Source organism: Neolamprologus multifasciatus, chromosome 3 (assembly GCF_963576455.1).
Source record: "Neolamprologus multifasciatus chromosome 3, fNeoMul1.2, whole genome shotgun sequence".
Lineage (NCBI taxonomy): Eukaryota > Metazoa > Chordata > Actinopteri > Cichliformes > Cichlidae > Neolamprologus > Neolamprologus multifasciatus.
In genome coordinates, this window is record NC_140441.1 from 12,786,193 (window position 1) to 12,806,955 (window position 20,763).

Genomic DNA, 20,763 nt, shown 5'->3' on the forward strand with positions numbered 1-20,763 from the left:
ACCCAGCCCGATAAAGTAGTCTTAACCCAAAAGAGTGAGGGTGTGGGTGCACTGGGCATTGTTAGCCGCAGTTATAATGTCTACACATTTTACAGTATGAATAAATGTGCATTTTAAAGAGGAATGACATTCAAGTTATGTCACTATGGTAGATTTCACAGTAGATTTTTTTTTATTGCAGAAGCACCCTTGTCAGTGGAGCCCCCAGTGCCGGAAGATAAACTGCTGTGGGTGGCTGATAGCGCAGAGATTTTAAATCCTTTACAGTAAACATTGCCACAGCATTTGACTGGCTCTGGTTGCCTCTGTCGGCTTTATAACTGCGCTGCAATGTGGGCCATAGCAGATGTGGAATATTCCCATTTCAGAGTTGCATTGCTCAAGTCCTTTCTGTGTCAAAGCATTCATTGTTTGAGGAAAGCTCTGGCTGTGCTGGAGTCAGATCTATAAAACTGTACAGAGTCCAGCTTTAGTACTGAGCCTATTTTTATACTGTACCCAGAACTCAGCGCATTACACACTCTGTACAACATTCCTAATGCATTCAGCTCTAGGTACAGTGTAAAATGTTAAGTAAGGTAACAAAATCATTAAAGCAGCTAAAATGAGCAGTAGCTGGCTGCAGCATTTGACTTAATTACCGTCCTCCTTATGCACAGCTACACAGAGCTGCCACATGGCTGCTTGTTTACATTTGGGAATAGGTGGAAAATGTCTGTTTCCACCTTAATCTTAAGTGCATTCACATGGTGCTGGAGTCATCGGAAGAAATTAGTTCCTGAAATTTCACATCAAGGTGGAACAATCACTCGGAAAGATGATGAAACTTCTACTGCAGAAATATAAGGAAGGAAGTTTGGTTAGAGGTAGAAAAATGTTGACCGTTGGTGCAAATTTATATAGTGCAGGTAATAGGGATGAGGGGCTGAGCGGGGGAATCCAATGACGATGTTAATGCACTTATTCTAAATATGGCAACTTAAAAGATAATAATAATAATAAACTTTCAGTTTATACAACTTTCTTGTGCCAAATTAGATCTGCTTAAAAAATAACCTCTTCTTTGGCTCAATTCACTTAAATCCATCCTCTGCAAGTATGCTGAAAAGTAAGATGACTGCATTATAAGCTTTTCACCCTCATTTACAGGAAATATTACATTTCTGTCAGACTGTGTATGATCACATTCAAATAATTACAACCAGGACTGAAAGGATGAGAGATGGTGATTATGTAGTGGAAGCAGATTATATCATTCAGCTGATTCAGTGGCTGATTACACAGTTTATATTGCAGTGTGGATCGCTGATGAAATAATTGTTTGGCTTTATGTGTCTGCAGTTCTATAAATCCTCAGTGTGATATGTTGAACATACATCATGTTAAAGGTTTATGTCACATATCGCCAGTGTTGGGGAGTAACGGAATACATGTACCGCCGTTACGTATTTAAAATACAAAATATGAGTAACTGAATTAAAAAAAAAAATTAAAAATTTAAAAAAATTAAAATTTTTTTTTTTTTTTTTTTTTTTCGTTTTTACAGTTACCGTTTAAAAAGGTGGTATTTAGAATACAGTTACTTTGTTGAAATAAATGGATTACACGGCGGTACTTCCCTGTTTCATATTGTGGCGGGTCAGGACTGTTTGGGTTTTGTTTGACAGCTACGTTCTGTTCAAGGGCAGTGTTACGGTTGCCATGGTTACAGGGTGACGCTCTCTCTCTGCGTGTTTCCTGGGTGAGAGAGGCCTTGTTGTTGTTGTTGTGCTAAGCTAATAGGCAGAATGCTACCGGTATAGCTCTAAAGAATGTAGCATCATAGGCAGTGTAGTCCGTGCTGCAGGGAGAATGGACTGCCATACACGTTATGTGTCTGTGAGCGAGGGAGGGAGAAAAAGGAAAAGTACGAGCTGTCATCTAGCAAAAACGGGAGCTGGAAGCATGTAAATATAATAATAACCACTGCAGCCAAGAAGAGTGCCTGACGAGCCCAGTTGTAAGTAAGCTATTAAGACTCGACTGTACACCGTGTTCGTGTTTTCCTCCAAAAACAATAAGTTCCGTTGGAGCAGCCTTTCAACGCCTCTCTCTGTCTCTCGCAAGCAAAGTTGACCCAGACAACAAAGTAAAGCTAGTTTTCGGCTACGAGCCCGACACAGAACCCACCGTATTAGCCAGAGGTCCCTTTACTACGGTTTGGAGCCGCGGACCTTCAGTAACAGTAATAAATCACAGCAATAGTACATTCATGTAGTTGTAAACAGCATGATAATATATTAAGTAATCCAAAGTGTTCAGAATACGTTACTCTCATTGAGTAACGTAACGGAATACGTTACAGAATACATTTTGGGGCATGTATTCTGTAATCTGTAATGGAATACATTTTAAAAGTAACCTTCCCAACACTGCATATCGCTCATATCTGCGATTCTTTTGGGGCCAAATGACTGATTTTTAAACGAAGTGTCATTACTAGCAGGAAAAAACACGCCTCTCGCTTTAAATAGGCTTTTACATGCTGAATGAATGAGTGATGAGTGAGTCTCCATTTACTGTAACATTCAAATTCATTTAACTGCAACAGCCTTTTAAATGTGAGCTGGAAAATAAAGCACATGCGCTGCACTCAAATAGTATATTTGATCACGATGCCGTAAAATTGACTCTAACTGCGTTTTGCGCTCGTTTAACTTTTAAAACATGGAAAGACTTACAAAATTGTTGCAGATATTACCTTTTCAGTGACTCCACACTCAAATACAGAACCAAACATATCACTTTAAAGCAGAACGCTATCTTCTGTCAAACACTTAAAGGTGTCCAGTGATATTTTTGACCACTGGCAGAGCTGTGATCAAAGTGCGTCAACATCTTATCTGCACTCTGCAGATCCACACGAATTTGCATGCTTGTTTTAAGGCTTTTCTTCTGATTTACTGTTGGTGGCTGTAATGTGCACTGTGTGCATGGTAATGAGCCATCAAGAAGACTGTAAATACAAGAAATGTCAGTTTGAAATACTGAAAGATTTAATGTGTTTTAGTGAATTAGTGTTTAAGCTTGCTTAGTTTAAACCAGCCTCTCTCTCTCACACACTCTGACATCAATACCACAGCGTGCAGAGGGGGATGTAGCTCAGTGGTAGAGCGCGTGCTTCGCATGTATGAGGTCCTGGGTTCAATCCCCAGCATCTCCATTTCTTATCTTATCTATGTCAGCCTATATAACAACAAATGGCACAAAGTGTTTACCAGAATAGGCAATAATTCCTGATGAAGGGATGAATGACAAAGCAGCAGCATCAGCGGCTCTCCTCAGCTAAATAAAACCTCTTTTGTTTGAAATATATGAGCATTTAATTGACTTACCTGTCCTTTCATCTGAAATTTGTGATAAATGAGTGTGAAACATGGGTCACATCATAGTCTCTGATTATGTTATCTGTCTCTATCTGCTGATCTCTATTGTCCATGCCAAATTTGCAAAATGAGAATAAGAGCACAAAGAGAGTGAGGGTGGAACAAGGAGCAGGAACAAAGAGAAGGAGTAAATTGATCCTTGGCTGATGGAAATTGAAAATGCTTCGATGAAGAATGCCGCCTTAGCGTGCGAACGCGATGCCATCGTGTCTATTAAACAAAGGACACGGTTCAATAATCAGCGCACGAACAAGCTTTATTAATTTCATCAGGAAGGATGAACAGGTTTGTGCAGGGAAGGCGGGAGGGATGACTCCAGCTGGGTGTCTGCTCACATGACAACAGCTCCTTCATTTTTAAGATTTTGCAAGCCAAGACTGAAAGAAACTCAGAGGGGATTAAAAAGGGGGAGAGGAGGAGTGACAGGAGGACAGGAGGGAGGAGAAAGAGAGTGGCATCTGTCCCTCCCAAACATCTGCTCGTTGATTAGCAGGAGAGGAGAGGGGAGCAGAGGAGGACAGGAGAAGAGGGTTTAAAGTTGGTTTGAGCGCTTAAAATAGCCATGCTGGAGTGGAGCACAGGAAATAAATCACACGTTCTTTAAATACTGCATGAGATTAGAAAATATATTATTGAAATGTGAGTCCCTTTTATGAAAAAAGTGCTCGTTTCTCATGGTGAGTAAAATACAGAGTGCATGGCTAATGTCTTTCCTCCTACTGTACGCGTACACTAAAGGGAAAGCAGCCTGATGTGCGCGTACGTGTGGATAATCTGTTCATTGTCTCTGAATTGTTATGAAGTATCTTTTAAAAATGAGTCCTCTTGGCTACTATTCGGCACAGAGAAGCTATCATTGCAGTGGAACCAAAATAAAATATCAGTGCTGTGATAAAATTAATCTTAGTGCATTACAGCGGGCTGGATTTTGACCTTTTTAACAAAAGGCATCTTGGGATACATATGGCAGACATACAGCAATGATGAGCCTCTGGAGGACACGCTGACACGCTGCTTTAATGGTCTAATATTAGAGTTGTCCTTTAAAAACTGGCTGTACCCACAAATTTAGCCCCACTTACCTGCTGTCACACTGATAAATAACAGTACCCCCCACCCCAAGAGCTGCACTTAATTGAATTGTGAAGACTCCATAAAGTGCACTGAAGTGTAGGGATGGGTACCGGTATCGTTCTGACATAAACGGTAGTAACCAGACCGGAAAGCAGCGCACATCTTGGTGCTTTATTTCGGTGCTTTTTTTTTCCTGAGCTGTGATACACTTTAGATTCTAGCCAATCATTTTACGTTTCCGAGGATAGTAGGCGGGTCCAGGTACGTACGTTCTTTTAGAGCAGAGCTACAGATTAAAAATGCCCAAGGTGAAGCGGTCAAAAGTCTGGCTGTACTTCACAGCAAAATATGCAAACTCAGCAGCCTGCAACAAGTGCTTTAAGCTGATACTGTGATACTGTCAAAGGAGGTAACACCTCAAATCTGATGAAACACCTGGCGCCGCATAGCGTTCTTTTTTAAAGCCGAGAAATGCGCCATATTTGATAGCTTGCTGCGAGACCTCACACCGAGCACATCTACTGCGGGTGGGTTGCCTGTTATCGGACCCGGAGTTAGCAACATCCCCCAAATACCCGAAGAGGAGAGTCCTGGCCCCTAGCCCTGCCAGTGTAGCAGAAATGATGACGGATGATGATGGCAGCAGCAGCCGTTCTTCTCTGCGTGAGTAGCTTAATGTTGTTCGTGTGTAATTTACGTTGAGTAGGCTAACCACGTTATTACATTAATGCATGTAAGGTGAACAGCAAACACCGTTGTAGTTACATGCGGCTGTCTTCTTGTTTGATGGCAGATGCTCCCTTCACCCTGGCCAAAAAGGCTAAAATGACCAAAGAAAAAGAGGAAAACAGCTAAACATGAGAGGTTTTTGGACAAATTTTGTTTTTTCCATTGTTTAAGCACTGCTTCCAGCCAAGAGTGATACCATATATGCCCCATAGCTGCAGAAAAGGCTAACATTGTTATCTTTTTACAAAAAAACAGCTAAACATGAGAGGTTTTTGGACCAATTTTGTGTTCTCCATTCTTTAAGCACCGGTTTGAGCACCGTTTCAAAAGTACCGGTTTGGCACCGGTATCGGATAAAACCTAAACGATACCCATCCCTACTGAAGTGCATGATGTTATAAGTGTACTTCAGTTATAACGCTGAATACAGCTTCCACTAACTGCTGATTAATTGCTACAACTGCATTGTGATCACAGTTTATGTACCAGGAGATCAAGAACGAAAACATTTTTTAGACAATGTCAGAAAAACCAAAAACCAGAAAAACCCGCCCCCACCCCAACTGATTCTGTAAACAGGTAGTTCTCAGGGGTAAATTTAAGTCGACAGGGAGTTGAATACCTTTCTGCTCGGGGGGCGAATTGTGGAGAAACATGCAGAATAATCACGCAAAAATGTCAGAAAGGATTACATCAGCTTAGGCTCGCTCCTTTGAACACGTCCATCACAAAGACATCTCATCCCAAAGTTGGTTTCTTTGGAAATTAATTAAGAAGAAATCATCCGTAAATAAACAGATGTTTTCGCACACCTTTTGCTGTTATTTGACAGCAGAGTGACGAGTGTTAAAGAAGCTAGAAGACTACAATAAACCTATTATAGTGATGTCGTTGCTGCGGCTTAATAAACCAAATTGTCTCACTCTGCTGTTTCATAGATTTTAACATCACTGCTCTGATACTGACCTTATTTAAAAGTAGGTTTTTTAAGTAGTGTGTAAAAACGCTACAGCCTGTTCTTCATCTGCTTAGTGAATGGATGATTCCTTAATGGAAATTAGAATATATCTCCACTTCCGAAACTTCGACCCAGCTGGAATCAAAACAGGCTGCATCTAAGCACAAACCAACATGTGTTTGATGCTCCTGATCCACGCTAAAGCTCGCGTTCACCTGTTTATTTCCAGCCTGGATTCTGCCTCGTGCGCTCCTCTTTCACTCTAAATTACTTTGTTCTCATCCCAGGAGCATTAATTAGTGGTGTTATGTCATAGCCACTGGAGTGGCTCGTGTACGCACAAGGTGTCCTTTTGCATCTGTGTCCTGACTCAGCGGGTTATTGCGTTAGCGAGACAGAACTTCACCAACGAGGGAAAGCAAAATTAAGAAGTGAGCGAATGAAGAACAAAAAAACCCACAAAAGACGTCGTCAAGTGCAAAGATCCCAACTGAACACAAATGTACATCACAAATGATGATGTGACAGACAAACCTTCCACCTCCAAATGTGTCTGTCTGTGTACGCGTTTCCATTTGGAGAGTAAACAGAGAGGGTTTCTAATCCACTGCGGTCTTCTAAAATCCTAACCGTACATCGTTGGATGTGAATGATGTAATCGTCTGCCCACTGAGTGACTGACATGTGGGTTGGAATAGGGAAGTGAGCAGCGGGAACAGAAAACAAACATTAAAGAATCATAAATTCCAGCATGAAAGCACAGACTGGCTGAAGTGGACACTTCACTTCATTGTTTTCAACACTCGGTTCGAATTCAGCTCTTTGCATGTTATTACTTTGCTCTTCTCAGCAGCTGGCTGATGGACCAACAACAGGACAGGCAAGACTGGCTCACAGTCTACCATATACAAGGTTATTATCGTTAACGAAAACTAACGAAATAACGAAAACTAGAAGTGAAAAAACATTTTCGTTAACGGAAATAAAAATAAAAACAAAAAAAGGAAAACTAACTAAAACTGTAATGAGTGTTCACAAAACTAACTAAAATTAACTGAATTTATAGCAAAAATGTGTTTAGTTTTCATTGATGTGTGCGTGTCATACAATAGTCAAGGGTGAAAATGAAGTTTAGTTTACAGATTTTTTTCTTGCTGTGTCTCATTATGCCAGCAGGTGGCAGTACGTTAGTCGAGTCGTCTGTGTTGCTGCTCCGTCCACGCGCAGAATCATGTCAGGAAAAGTCGGGAGCCAGAGTCCAATTTGGGATTACTTTGAATATGACTGTGTTTTGGATAAAGTAAGTGTCTTGTAGTGGAAACAGACAAATTATGAGGGACATTTCTAAAGGGAAAAAAATCCCACAAACCTTAAAGTGCACTTGAAAAGCTCACACAAGAAGGCTAACCTAGCTTACCTTGAGAAGGTAAGGGAGCACACTCAACCCTCATCCCCAGAAAACAGAAGCTAACCCCAGGCAAGGCAGCGTGATGCATCCCGAGACAACAGGACGGGGATATCTACACAACTGTGTGAGTCAATTACCTTCAAAAAGTTTATCAATTCACTTGAACCAAAATTACGAACACCCGGTGCTGCGAGAGTTAATAGTCTCATTGGGGCCAAGATATACATTTTATAGTTGCCTGGTATCAATGGTTGTTCATCTGCCTTTATTTATTTATTTAAAGAACCCATAGGTGGGAATGTGAGTTGTCTGTCTCTGCGTGTTAGCCCTGCGACAGACAGGCGACCTGTCCAGGGTGCAGTATGGTAGCTGGAATAGCAACATACCCAAGGATGAGCAGAATGACTGATATGATGAAACTGGGATTTTGTTACACTTAATTATTGCAAACACAACTAAAACTATAACTGAAACTAATCAAAACTAAACTGAAACTAAGGATTTTCAAAAAAATAAAAACTAAACTAGCAAACAATTGGTAAAAACTAATTAAAACTGATATAAAATTGAAAATCTGAAGTCAAAACTAAATAAAAATAAAAACTAATGAAAATTGCAAAACTATTAAAACCCTGACCATATATGTACCACATGTTTTTGATACCTCCCCCATTAACAGTAACCACTCTGTTCTACCCCTGCTCAAGCGCAAAACAAGTCCTGGCACCATATAAATCCTGTAGCTCGTTCATCAAGGTACCAACAGTAAAGAAAACCATTTGCCCAACAGGAAGACCCAGGTGGCATCTTACAAAAAATGATTTTACAGAATCTAAACTCTCTTTTCATCCAGATAAACATGGCATCGGCACCAACATGCTGCCCAAAAGTGTTTTTCTTTCACAAAAGCCTCCTCACGGTCTGCACCTGCTGCACGGTCGTAATGACTGAACTCAAAAGGGTCACAGGTAGTGCTGTCACCTTGAGTAAACTCATCTTAACTATTCTTGATGTGTTCTTACATAAGCTCATCTATTAATGATGCTGGTCATGGCTACAAGACAGTGCTGCGCTTTTTATTCTTCCTCTTTTTTTGTTCAGTCCTCATTTATTTAGTGTGGCAGCCGATTTGCTCTATCGTTCAGTTCCTCTTTCATCGGTTCATCCTCCTCTGTTTCCCTCTATGTCCTCGACCCTTCCTCCATCTCTCCTCCACTCTGGTGCGTCTCCTTTGAGCTCCGTCAGCTCCCTGAAGACAGAAGGGAAAGCCGGCTTTGGGGGAAGGGGCGATAAGGTGGTGGTGGTGCTGATGGGGGATGAGGAGAAGGGTGTGAAGAACGGTGTTCCCAGAATGTCAACACCCACACATGTGCACATTTAACCTACATATATCTACACACACATATGTGCACACACACACTGGAGATCTAGCTCTGTAGCTGCCACTGTGCCCACTGGCGCACACACAAAAATGTAGATACAACTGCTGCCAGTCGTTCCACACTAACCCCCCTCCCCGGAGGCCCCTATATGCATTAATTGGTGTAATTATATTTGCATAAGGGTGTCCTGTTTCAGCTAACGACATGCATGCACCACAAACACACACACTGCAAGTTTTAATAGGCAGGATAATTGAATATGGTTCTCCCGCTACTGCCCCGAAGGCTCTTTCCACGCGTGCTGCAGAGGGTCGCGCTTTACATTTGCTTAGATAAATAGATACACATTTGCTTGCGGCGCAAATTCTAATCATAAACTTCAAAGGTTAATCATCATATAGCCGATCAAGAGCGGCAACGTCCTGTGGTCCAAAAAAACTGAAAACAGAGAAGATAACCTTAAAAAAAAGACACAAACGCACACAGCATTGAAAACAAATCTGCATATTTGTCGAGGGCTTGAAGTGGAAATCAACTTGACATTTTCTTGAGTGTAATGCCTTTTTACCCCCCTTCTAATCATTACTGGGTTACGTTTAATAAGTGCGACCGAAGAATGAGCGCTACTTGTTTACAACGGCCGCAACCTAATTACCACCCATGCCATGCAGTCGGAGACGCTGATTAAAGGAGTTACAAGAGACAATTAGTTGTTTTCATTATCGCTGGAGTAATTGGAAGAAACCTTGAGTTGGCCTGCATGGATTTACTGTACGGGTAATTATATCTCGTATTATACAGTACATTTTAATTTCAACTAGACAACATTAGGCATCGTACTAAAATCCCAAAACATTAATTACTTGAATGTTGCCACTACAGTAAAAATTTCCAGTTTTTCCCACTCAAAGACTGTGACCGTGACCTTTAAGGCCACAGTCGCACCAACATAACCAAGGAGCTTTAGCCAGGTTCACTTCTGGCCAGAGCCCAGAGTCCAACAGTATCTCCCACTGGCCACTGGCCAGATTAACGCTGTGCACATCCCTGCTGGATTATTTTCTAGCAAGTACACCACATTTCTGCTGATATCCTCACCAATATTGCAGCAAAAGATTAGTCCCATTAATGCCTTCATGATAAATTGTTGGACTCTGGTGATGTATTGATCTGAAAATCTCTTGGACTGAGACTTTCCCGTTTCTATCAGGCAATTGAATGCACCCTTGGAGACAACTAATCCCTGCTTACAGCCGTTTTGTGCTCAGCCTCCATACGTCAGCTACCTTTTCTCCAGTAACATGGCGCCAGTGCTGGAGTGGAGCACACTGATAACCAGCCCACATTTACTGCTCCCTCTGAGCTTTTTAGAAGCAACACCGGTGTGTTTTTGTCTGGATTGAGCACCAGCAGAGGAACAGGGGCGCTTCATCTAAACTCTGAGCGATTGGATGTCACGGAGGCCTAAAAACAAAGGTGTTTCTGGGATTTCACAAGTATCTAAGTAAACAATAAAACGATATTAATCGATATTCTCACCTGACAAGCTCTTACATTTTGCCTGAATGCAATGGGAATGGGTTTCACTGCTCAAGCAGACACCCAGCTGGAGATCCTGGCAGCATTAAACATGCTCATTGAAGAAAAATATCCTCAGAAATCACTGTGAGTGTGATTTCCTCTTTCTGACATGCATCATCTACATTACATCTACTGTACTATACATTGCTGCTGTACTGAATGACATGTTAAAGTATAGAAAAGGTATAGCCTTACAATAACAACCAGGCTTTACTGTCAGAAATCTCAGAGATGTTATGGGAAAAATGAAAAGAAATTAAAAAAAAGAAAGCTGACTTATTCACACAGGTGACGTTCAAAACGATTAAATACGTTAGGAATAAGAAGAAACTCAAAGTGAATGGAAATGCTGTAACTGTGGCCACTGCCGGTCATAATGCAATGTTGCATTTTTTAGGCTTTTCTTTTACAGTCACTGAATACATTTTTCTTTTCTTGCTTTGTTAACCATATCTCCCTTCCCCCTTTCTGTCTCTCTTTTTCATTTACGAACTCACCTCACCTACGCTATCCATCGCTCCCCTCTCCTCCTCCTCCTCCTCCTCCTCATTTTCTACACTCACCAAGCCCCTTGCCTAAAAATGAAATCTGATTTTCCTTCTTTCCCTCTCACTCTCTCTCTCTCTCCCTCTCTCTCTGTGTATGAGGGTCTCTGGGTCTTTTGTTCATCCACCCGCTCATGTGGCCTCCTCTGGTTGCCACGGCAACCGGGTGTATACATACAGTTGCTCCAGGAGAGGAAAAAAATTGAGATGGAAAAGAGAATGGGATGCAGAGAGATGCGTGAGAGGGAGGCTGAGATGGTGTCAGGGGAGACGGAAAGAGAAAGGGTTAAAAAAATGGTAGAGATGTGGAAAAAAATGAGAACAGGACTTAGAGGAATATGAGAAAAAAATGTGGAGGGATGACAAAAGGATACGGCAAATGCTGGAATGAGAAAGAAACGGATATTTATTTACCTCCTGCAACAGCAGTACTTTTTTCCCCAGCTGAGATTTTTCTCTTCTGGATGAAATAAGTCTCCAAAACCCCTCGAACAAATTTATAATTTGTAATTCAGCTCTCAGCACACAGCAGTTGGATCCATTTGTTTGGCAGATGATTATTTTTTTTAAAGCACAGCAAAGTTATAATCGAATCTTCTGCCCTGTGTCTTTCCTATCAGCAGCTAATATTAGCAGAATATAATTAAAATGGAAAATGTTCTGCAGAGCTAACAAAAAAATGCATAGAAACAAACCAGCTATAAATCCTTTCTTTCTAAAACATAGAGATTAATAAGGACAAAAAAAGATTTTAAAGTTGTCACGGTTTCTTACCCATAATCCCATTATTACACATTTGAAATTAAATTCATAGTTTTACCAAAAATATGTCATCTAATAAAAAAAAATGAGGCAGAAATAGCATTAATTCAAATTCTTTATAAATATTTTGCTCCTTTTTTACGTTATCTGTTCCTTAAGTATAACATAAAAGAGTTTTTTTTTAAGAGCATAAGAAGGAGAAGCTAAATGAAACTAAATCAGGCAGACGTGAACAAAAAACATGAAACCAGTTCAGAGAGAAACAATAAATATCTGTGTCCGGGCAGCATCTTTCTCCACCCAGTTGTCTGTGTTTGTTGTATTAGAAGCCCTGTAGGAATCCAAACCCTGCAGACAAGCAGCCATCTGCCATCCTGGCTCCAGTCCAGCGATGCTCTGCAGAGCCAAGATGGCATCCAGTCACACGCACGCAGAAGAACTGCATCCAAAAATTCACAGTCCGACGAGACACGTCTTAGATATGTTTTAAAACACATGAAGTCTTACAGGCAGCGAGATGGTCGATTCATTTCTACACTGGATTATGGAGTGTGGAAATGAACTCATTTAGTTGCTGCTTTTCAAGAAAAGATTTATAAAAACGGATTTGCTGTAAACGTCTGGCAACATAATAACAGCGCAGAGATGATAAAAGTCGAGACATAATAATGGTTAGTTGTGTGTGCGCGTGTGTGAAATGTCCTTCTCAAATATTATTTGACAGACTGTAAAATTCAATTCAAGGCAAACAGAAGCAAACACTTGATACAGAACCACTTTAATTAGATCAAATGAACACATTTTGGAGTCAAATACATAAAATGCAATCAAAAAGGAAAGAAGTCTTTAAGATCGTCCGGTCCTGCTGCTATATTTGGATCTCTCAGTGACGGCCCCGTTCTGTCCCCATGCGCTTGTGCCTCTCTGATGCACGCTGGTTCTCCTCCATGTGTCAAAATAGAGATAAATCAACCTGATTTTAATTTGATGGAAGTAGAAGAACTCGCCTAGGAGAGCTGGAGGTGAGTGAAGGTTGTTTTGGTGCATCCAAAAGATTCCTCGGGATGTTAAAGAGGAACACTGACAGTCTCACCCTGTGGGACAATTTTACGATGCACAACCTCATCAATGTCAAACCCCCCCAACAACAACGATATGCTCCTGCTAGTGTTTCTTACCCAAAGCCACGACACTGTGGGCTCTTTGAAATATAAAATAATGGACAAGTTTGAGACTTATGGTGAAATTTCATAAATACATTTCATACTGGGACATACTGGGAAGCAAATTAACACAGCATTTGCACTGAAAGAAGAAGTGATTGTGATGGAGAGATTTGGCATCTTTCTAGTCATGCCAGAAACAAATTAGCAGAAATGATATGTCTCCCTGTCATTTTATCATGAATAAAGATTTTAGCTTAATAAAATTCACAAATTCATAAATCTAAATTACATCTAGGAGTTCTTCCAACTTCCAGCTTGTAATTACAGTTCAAATTAGGCTACAGGAGCCGCAGAGTATTGTGGAGACTGGATTATCAGCAGAACTGTGAAGGAAATTCTTTAATCACTTGAAGGATCTAAAGTTGAAAAGTACAAAAGCATGCTTTTTTTGGATATGGTATTTGAAAGCATAATTTACACAAAGGGCTTCACCATTTCTTTTTAAAGAAGGAAAAAGCCAGAGGAAAAGTGAGAAAAGGAGATGACTTCAGCTGCAGCCAACTTTTTCTCTATCTTACCACGAGAGACGCAGCCTGAACGTTAACACTAAGTGACATCTCGTTGGTGCTGCCACGTGAACTGCTTTGAAGAGTTGGTGGCCGCCTGCATGCGTGGCTGGTGACCTGCTTGTATGAAGACTGACTGAGTTGGAGGCTGATAAAGAAACGACAAATGGAGCAGAAAGGAGAGACGGAGGGAGGCAGACGAGCTATCAGCTTCATAGTGATTAACCATCCAAACACACTAACCCAGAGCTGTAGAAGGATCATGATATGATACTCTGATCTCCCACTAATGCAGACACATTGGCATCACTCCATCTCACCCGACACACACTCTCCTGGCAGCTCTTCATTATAATCTCTACTCTTTCTCATGCACACATATAGACTCACATGCTGGCTGCCAGAATGCTACAACACCCAAATCTAAGAGTCTGTATAGAAGTTTATCCTGTTATTTAGAGACTCTCATTCATGTTTAATTTATTCATCTCATTCTTCTCTTTGAACCAACACCTTTGTAACCCATGATGGGTGTAACATGTTCCAACAGTAACACATTACTGTAAACACAGTTACATTTTTCAGTAATGCGATAATGTAATGGATCACTCTGCTAAAATTAGGAATTCAATTACATTTACAGTTGCACCGTTACTTGCATTAGAAAGGTTTCTTAGTTTTCTGCACATGGGGTGGATAGAAAGGATTAAAAAAGTCAAACATGTTTTTTTTTCCTTCACATTTGCGTTACAATTAGCTGATTTTAATATGTGTGCATAAAATGGGGCGGTCGGCAGCTTTCGAGGAGCGGAGATACTACTTTTATTTTTATTGTATGAAAGGGCAAGAGTGTGATGGTAAACTGTAAACAGCATCCACAACAGAAACAGCTGCATCGCAATGCTAATTCAACTTCGGCTCTTTGCTAGCATCTGCACAGATAGCATGCTAACACAAACCTAGCAAAGACGCAGCGATGTTCTCAGCCCAGCAGCCGGAGTCTGAACTTCGGCAGGTAACAAAGCACTGATGGAACCTCATTTTCTACCTGTAACTAATGTTTCTACAGTAGAGTCAATGTGGCAATCGCTTTGAAGTCTCTTTGGAGGGTTTTCGCCGGCTTCGTGTTGTCAGCCATGTTTAGATGTAAACACTAATAGAAAGATCTGTGTGTGCCCTCCTTAAGACAGGGATTTGTGTTGGTGTGTGGGACTGTAGCCGCAGGTTTGTATAGTTAACTGGTAATTATGCGACAAGTCATTTTACAGAGTAACACAGGTAATTTAACATGTAGTGTTACATGTTTACTTTTTCTGGTGAGTAATTAGGTAACGTACTACATTACTTTTAAGAGACGTAATGAGTCTTTGAATAACAACCCTAGCACTGTTTGTACCTTGAGAACATCACTAGGAAAGTTTCAAAGGAAGGGACAGCTGAGCATGTAAGAAAAGAAGTCTTACAAGCAGCATGTAGCCTAAAGGAAAGATAGATGAAAGAAAAGCAGACTAAAAATGAAGTGGAGAGGACTGAAAGGCACTGAAACGAAGGGGTTAAACTTTGAATAAAAAAGTACAATAAGCACTTTAAACTAGTAGAATCTTTTGGGTTGCAAAGGCGCTTCTATTTTATTGCTAGCAGTTACAAGGTTGGCACCAAGTGGGTGCTCTCTTTATTTAAATATTAACTTCTATGTTAAAATCAGTGTATAATGAATGGATATGTGTCTGTACGGCACACAATTTTTATGCATCACTATTCTGTTCTGTAACAAGGGCAAGCTTGTTCATTAGTGAAGACGCTCATAAGGGTGAAGAAATTGCAAAAATCTGTTATATGGAGTTTAACTTCTGTGAAGTTTGGCCTAGAAGTCAGTAGCAAGCTGTCTAGACAGCACTGACCTTTGAGGGGACAGACAACCAAAGTATCAGTGCTTATTAGCTGGGTTGCAACACTCCTGTTTTCCTATATATTCTTTCTTCCTCTCCTGGTCTACAAAATATCAATGGTTTGCAGACAGTTATGCAATGAATGGTTTATCTTTTAAAACATTGCAAACTTTTGATTAGCAAGCTAAGTCAACACACTAACAACTCTGATAACTGGCCATTAGCAAACTTGTTAGCTTTGGGAACATTAAGATTTCTCTTCAGTAGAAAAAAACATGGACTCCATATTCCAAGCTGGCTTTCAGCATTATGTTTCAAATAGCAATTTCTAAGTTAATACTCATATTTAATACTTACATTTCGAACTTCGTGTCAGAGCTTAGAAGAAATTAACTGGACTTCAAATTTAGAGGTGGTTCTAGGGTTCGTTGACCCACTATTGATTATCTGAGTCATCACATGAGCCAAAGTGTGAAAAAAGGCATTGGTCATTACTATGACTGGGGGTCAAGGGTGAAATCACTGAGACCTTGCCCGACCCTATTATTACTTATTGAGGTCACACGAGACAAGAGGACATAGATGGCCTCTAGTTACCATTCACCAGTGGACATATACTGATCAGGCATACCATAATTACCACTGACAGGTAAAGTGAATAACACTGATTTTCTTTTCTCCATGGCATCTGTGCATGGGTGGGATATATCAGAGAGGAATTCAACATTTTGTCATCAAAGTTGATGTGTTAGAAGCAGGAAAAATGGATAAGCACAATGATTTGAGAGTCTGACAAGGACCAAAATGTGATAACTAGACAACTGGGCCAGAGCATCTTTAAAACTCCTTCTCCTGTGCGGTGTTCCCAATCTGCAGTGGTCAGGATCTATCAAAAATGGTGAACCAGCAAGAGGGTCAAGGGCTGCTAAGGCTAAATCAGGGACCTGGGGAGTAAAGGTTGGCTCATGTGGTCCAATCCATCAGATGAGCTACTGCAGCTCAAATTATTGAAAAAGTTGATGCTGGTTTTGATAGAAGAAGGTGTCAGAATACACAGTGCATCACAGTTTTATTGGGTATGGGGCTGCATAGAGCCACCCACAGACCAGTCAGTGTCCATATGAAGCAAGGAAAGAAAGTGGCCTGGTCAAATGAGTCACATTTTCTTTTACAGTACATCACAGGATGGCTGGGTGCATTAATATCGCTTACAGGCAATGTAATGTTTTGAGCAATGTTCTGCAGGAAACCTTGGGTCCTGCCATCCACATGGATGATAGACATATACCACCTACCTACACCCTTTTATGGAAACAGTATTCCCTGATGGCTGTGGCCTCTTTCAGCAGGATAGTGCGCCCTGCCACAAAGCAAAAATGCTTCAAGAATGGTTTGAAGAGCACAACAGTGAGTTGGCATTGTTGATTTGGACCCCAAAGTCTTCAGGTCTCTCCAGTGCTGGACAAGCAAGTCATGGGGGCCACACATCCCACCTTAAAGGATTTGTTGTTAACATCTTTGCGCCAGATACCACAGGACACCTTCAGGGAGTCCATGCCTCAATGGCTCATGGCTGCTTTGGCAGCAAACAGGGAACCAACATAGTCAGGTAGGTGGTCATAATGTTATGTCAGATTGGTGTACCTGGCCTCTATTTTAAAAATTATCTGACTTTCAGTCGAAAATGTGAACATTTGTATCCTTCAAACAGTGTCCTTTGTCCTTTAAGTGCACGTGTACAACTGAAACTTCTTCCAAATTATCAGTTAAATGACACTTTTGCTTTTGGCATTGTATTGCCTCATTTGTAAGCGCATAAGAGAGGAGAAAGTGTAGTTGGTGAGCTTCGAACAAAACCAACATGGCAGTGCCAGAAACTGCAGGCTAAAAGAGTCAACCCCAATGAACTCCTGTGCCAAAATGTCCAACTACAGAGCATTAAAAATTCATGTTTATAGTCTTTACAGTAACTCTTGAACTTCTACAACCAAATCACAAAGACAAATTAGTTTCACTATAAAGTATTAAACATAGAAACCTAGATTTCTCCTAAATAAGTGTTTCCCTTCATCCCAGCATCATGTAGATTTTATCTAAGATATTAAGATGATGTTAATCCTCCTCATCTGATTTTTTCCCCATTAATATGGCCTTCAGCTACATTTTTGGGCCTATCTGTGTCCTCTCCAGGTCAGAGGGATTATATGTGTCGCTCATGTCCAGTATCTGTATAATAACAGATTACAAGTGATTACACAGCACACAGACATATCTGTATAATCCTGACATCATTTATCTGACATGTGGTGAAAGTCAGCATATTTTAGCTGTTTTTCTAATGACTGACACCAAGACAGATTAAAGCGAGCACTTAATCAACTTATTAATTTGCAAATCTGTGTGTGGCTGCAATATAGCTTCAATCCATCTAAAAGCAACAATATATTGAAAGCGTGATTATGCATCTGCATGTGTATAACCATAGGGTAATGTATGGATATGCAGCATTGTCATACATGTGTGTGTTTATACGAGTCCACCATCTCTGTTGGGGTTATCCAGGCAAAAAACGACGAGGCGTTAACCCTTGTGTCCGATATTTTAAAAATGCTGTTAATAATGTTGTGTGGTTTGTGTTCAGCACAGTAGAGGGTATATAATCTGCAAGGATTATTGCCTGTGGATTGAGACTGAGATTAAATTCACCAATCAGGGAGTCGTACTGCAGAAAGACAGATTAATTTGGGTGTTTATGAGGTCATGTGCTTTTATTGATGGCACATTCAAAACCCAGGACAGACACTACATGATCGGGGTAAAAGGGTTCTTATGGATAGTATTAAATGTGAGAAAAAGGTTTTGGTCGTTTTAGGTATTCAGTGATTACAGTTAATAGTTAATAGTAGTTAATACTTTTTTTTTTAATGACACTTACTTCCGCATCAGTTACAGCTTGATAGTACCAGGCCGGAGCCCCTTTTGTTTTCAGAAATCCCCCAATTCCAAACATCCAAATGGTGCTCTTGAGATCTGGTGATTTAGACCATCTGAGTGCAGTGAAATCCTTTCCAGAAAAAACCTTTTAACATGATTTGAGTTTTGTGACATGTTGTGTTATCCTGCTGGAAGCAGCTGTCAGGATAGGGGTGCACTGTGGCCATTAAGTGATGGACATGGTCAACAACAACCATACTGAGGTAGGCTGTGGTGTTTCACTGAGAAACCTAAATAGTTGATACAGGTCAGGATGGATCCACGGTTTCATGTATATGTGTGTGTAAGTGTATATATACACAGAAATGCCCATTTTTCCCAGTCCAGCCCTGGCTATAACAAACAGTTATTTGAGTTGCTGTTGCCTTCCTACCAGCTTGAACCCATCCAGCAGAGAAATGCTGCTCACTGGATACTTTCTCCTTTTTGCTCCATTCATTCCATTTAAATAGCCACATATTTCCAAAAAATCATGTTTTTCTCTCACTTTAAATTATTATCCTGCTCTGCGTGAAAAAAAAAAAACAGGTCAACAAACATTTATTTTCTCTTATTTCCCCTATTTATCCATTTTGCTTTGACACACACACACACAAAATACACCCACTGTCCCTCCATTCTTCTTTTGACCTTTAAATACGCTGTCAGGTTTTTTTTATATATATCTTTGTTGAGAGACAAAAAAAATCTTAAATTGCTCCTAGGCTCCTGTTCACAAACTTACAATCAATGCTTTCTGACATTTAGAGGGGGAGGGGTATATGTGTGTGTGTGAGCATGTAGAGGATGCGCATGCATCTTATTGCATGAACGAGCAACCCAGCAGCAGATACAGTACACCTGTTCTAACCAGCCCCTGCTCACATCCATCAAAGTACAAATTTAAATTGTGAAAGTGACAAAGCCTCCCTGTCTTTGTAGTATATTTAAAAATTTCCAAAAGGGTAAAAAAAATGACTTCCACTCGCTAATTTCGGGATTACAAGGTTTTGGAATTTAGAAAGTTATTTTTCAACCATTAAAAAAAACTCTTCATGACTTCAAAAACACCTGTACTATGTGTATGTATTAGTAAGTGTAGTTTGAAACAGAGAAACCCTGTGATTACACATAATAAAAGCACCGCATGTCCACTGCCAAAATCAATACAAATCTATCGCAACATACTGAGGACAAAGTGCTGACAGCATTTTCACAGTGAAGGCTATCATCTTAAACCATACAAAAATCAAATGCAAAAAAAAAAGAGATACTCTTTGTGGGTACGTGCAATGAAAGAGCATAACACTTGACTCTGAAACGTTTTACCATAAATGACCTATTGGAAAATTGAGCAGGCCTTTCCAAATAATCAATACATTGTAACAGTGTAGAGGCAACACTATCAACATGAACACTGAGTTGTTTTCTAATTAACACTTTCACAGAAGCGCACAAATTGACCAGCTTGTGACATTGTGTGGCATCCTGTGGATTAAGTGACCGGGCATATCCTGGAAGGTCATTTAAAATGTTTGGACCAAACACGCCCTCCCGTTTCCTTCTTTTTGTCTCGCTTTGGTAGCTCGCAAACAACGTGTTTCCACCACCAAAGACTCTCAACAAATGATAGAGCAGCATGATTGAATATCTGTCTAACTGCAGCACTGTAAAAGCCACTTCTGTCATCAGTCAAGATCATTAATGCTGTCACGGTGGGCTCTGAGAAGATGCTTTTTCAAGTGCCACAGTGACAGCTGGCAGTATGTTTCCATGGGCTTTATTGCAAATGTTCTCCAGTTTATAGCACGAAACAAAGGATATTTATTATGCTTTTGGGGGGTTTAAATTAATCAGTGATCGCTTTAACTTTGTGCCAAGTGATCGATTAATCATTAATGTCACAGATATTTTTATCTGTGACATGTAAATTAAGCTGACATAACGGGGAATATCGAATGTTATGGCAAAAATCAAAAAGGGAAAAGAGCACACCTTCCACAGCTTGACTGACATTTACATTTTTTACTGTACAGACCTGCTTGAATGCTCTTACAAGGAGTCTTCCACTTGCCAAAGGGTAACCACACACTCTTAGAAGACTGTCCGGTAAAAGGTTAGGATGTGCTCTGGGGTTGAGCGCACTATCAGAGGGACGTCAGAGTGCAGAGTCCATCTGAGGCAGTTTACATCAAGCCTTTTTCCCTTCTAGCCATGCACACCCTCCTCGAAGTGAACTTTTTTACCGGTACAACTGATTTGCAACAACAATTGTTGCTTGTTAATTACAATTAACCTCACACGG

The 20,763-nt window shown here is 40.5% G+C and overlaps 1 protein-coding gene and 1 non-coding gene across 2 annotated transcripts in view; one reads left to right on the top strand and one right to left on the bottom strand.

The window, feature by feature from the left end:
* The window catches only part of LOC146521660 (uncharacterized), a 188,497-nt gene that overhangs the window by 58,032 nt on the left and 109,702 nt on the right, over window positions 1–20,763 (bottom strand). The window lies entirely within an intron of this gene.
* Window positions 3,131–3,202, top strand: trnaa-cgc (transfer RNA alanine (anticodon CGC)). Its single transcript has one exon. It is a non-coding gene; the product is annotated as a tRNA-Ala (tRNA).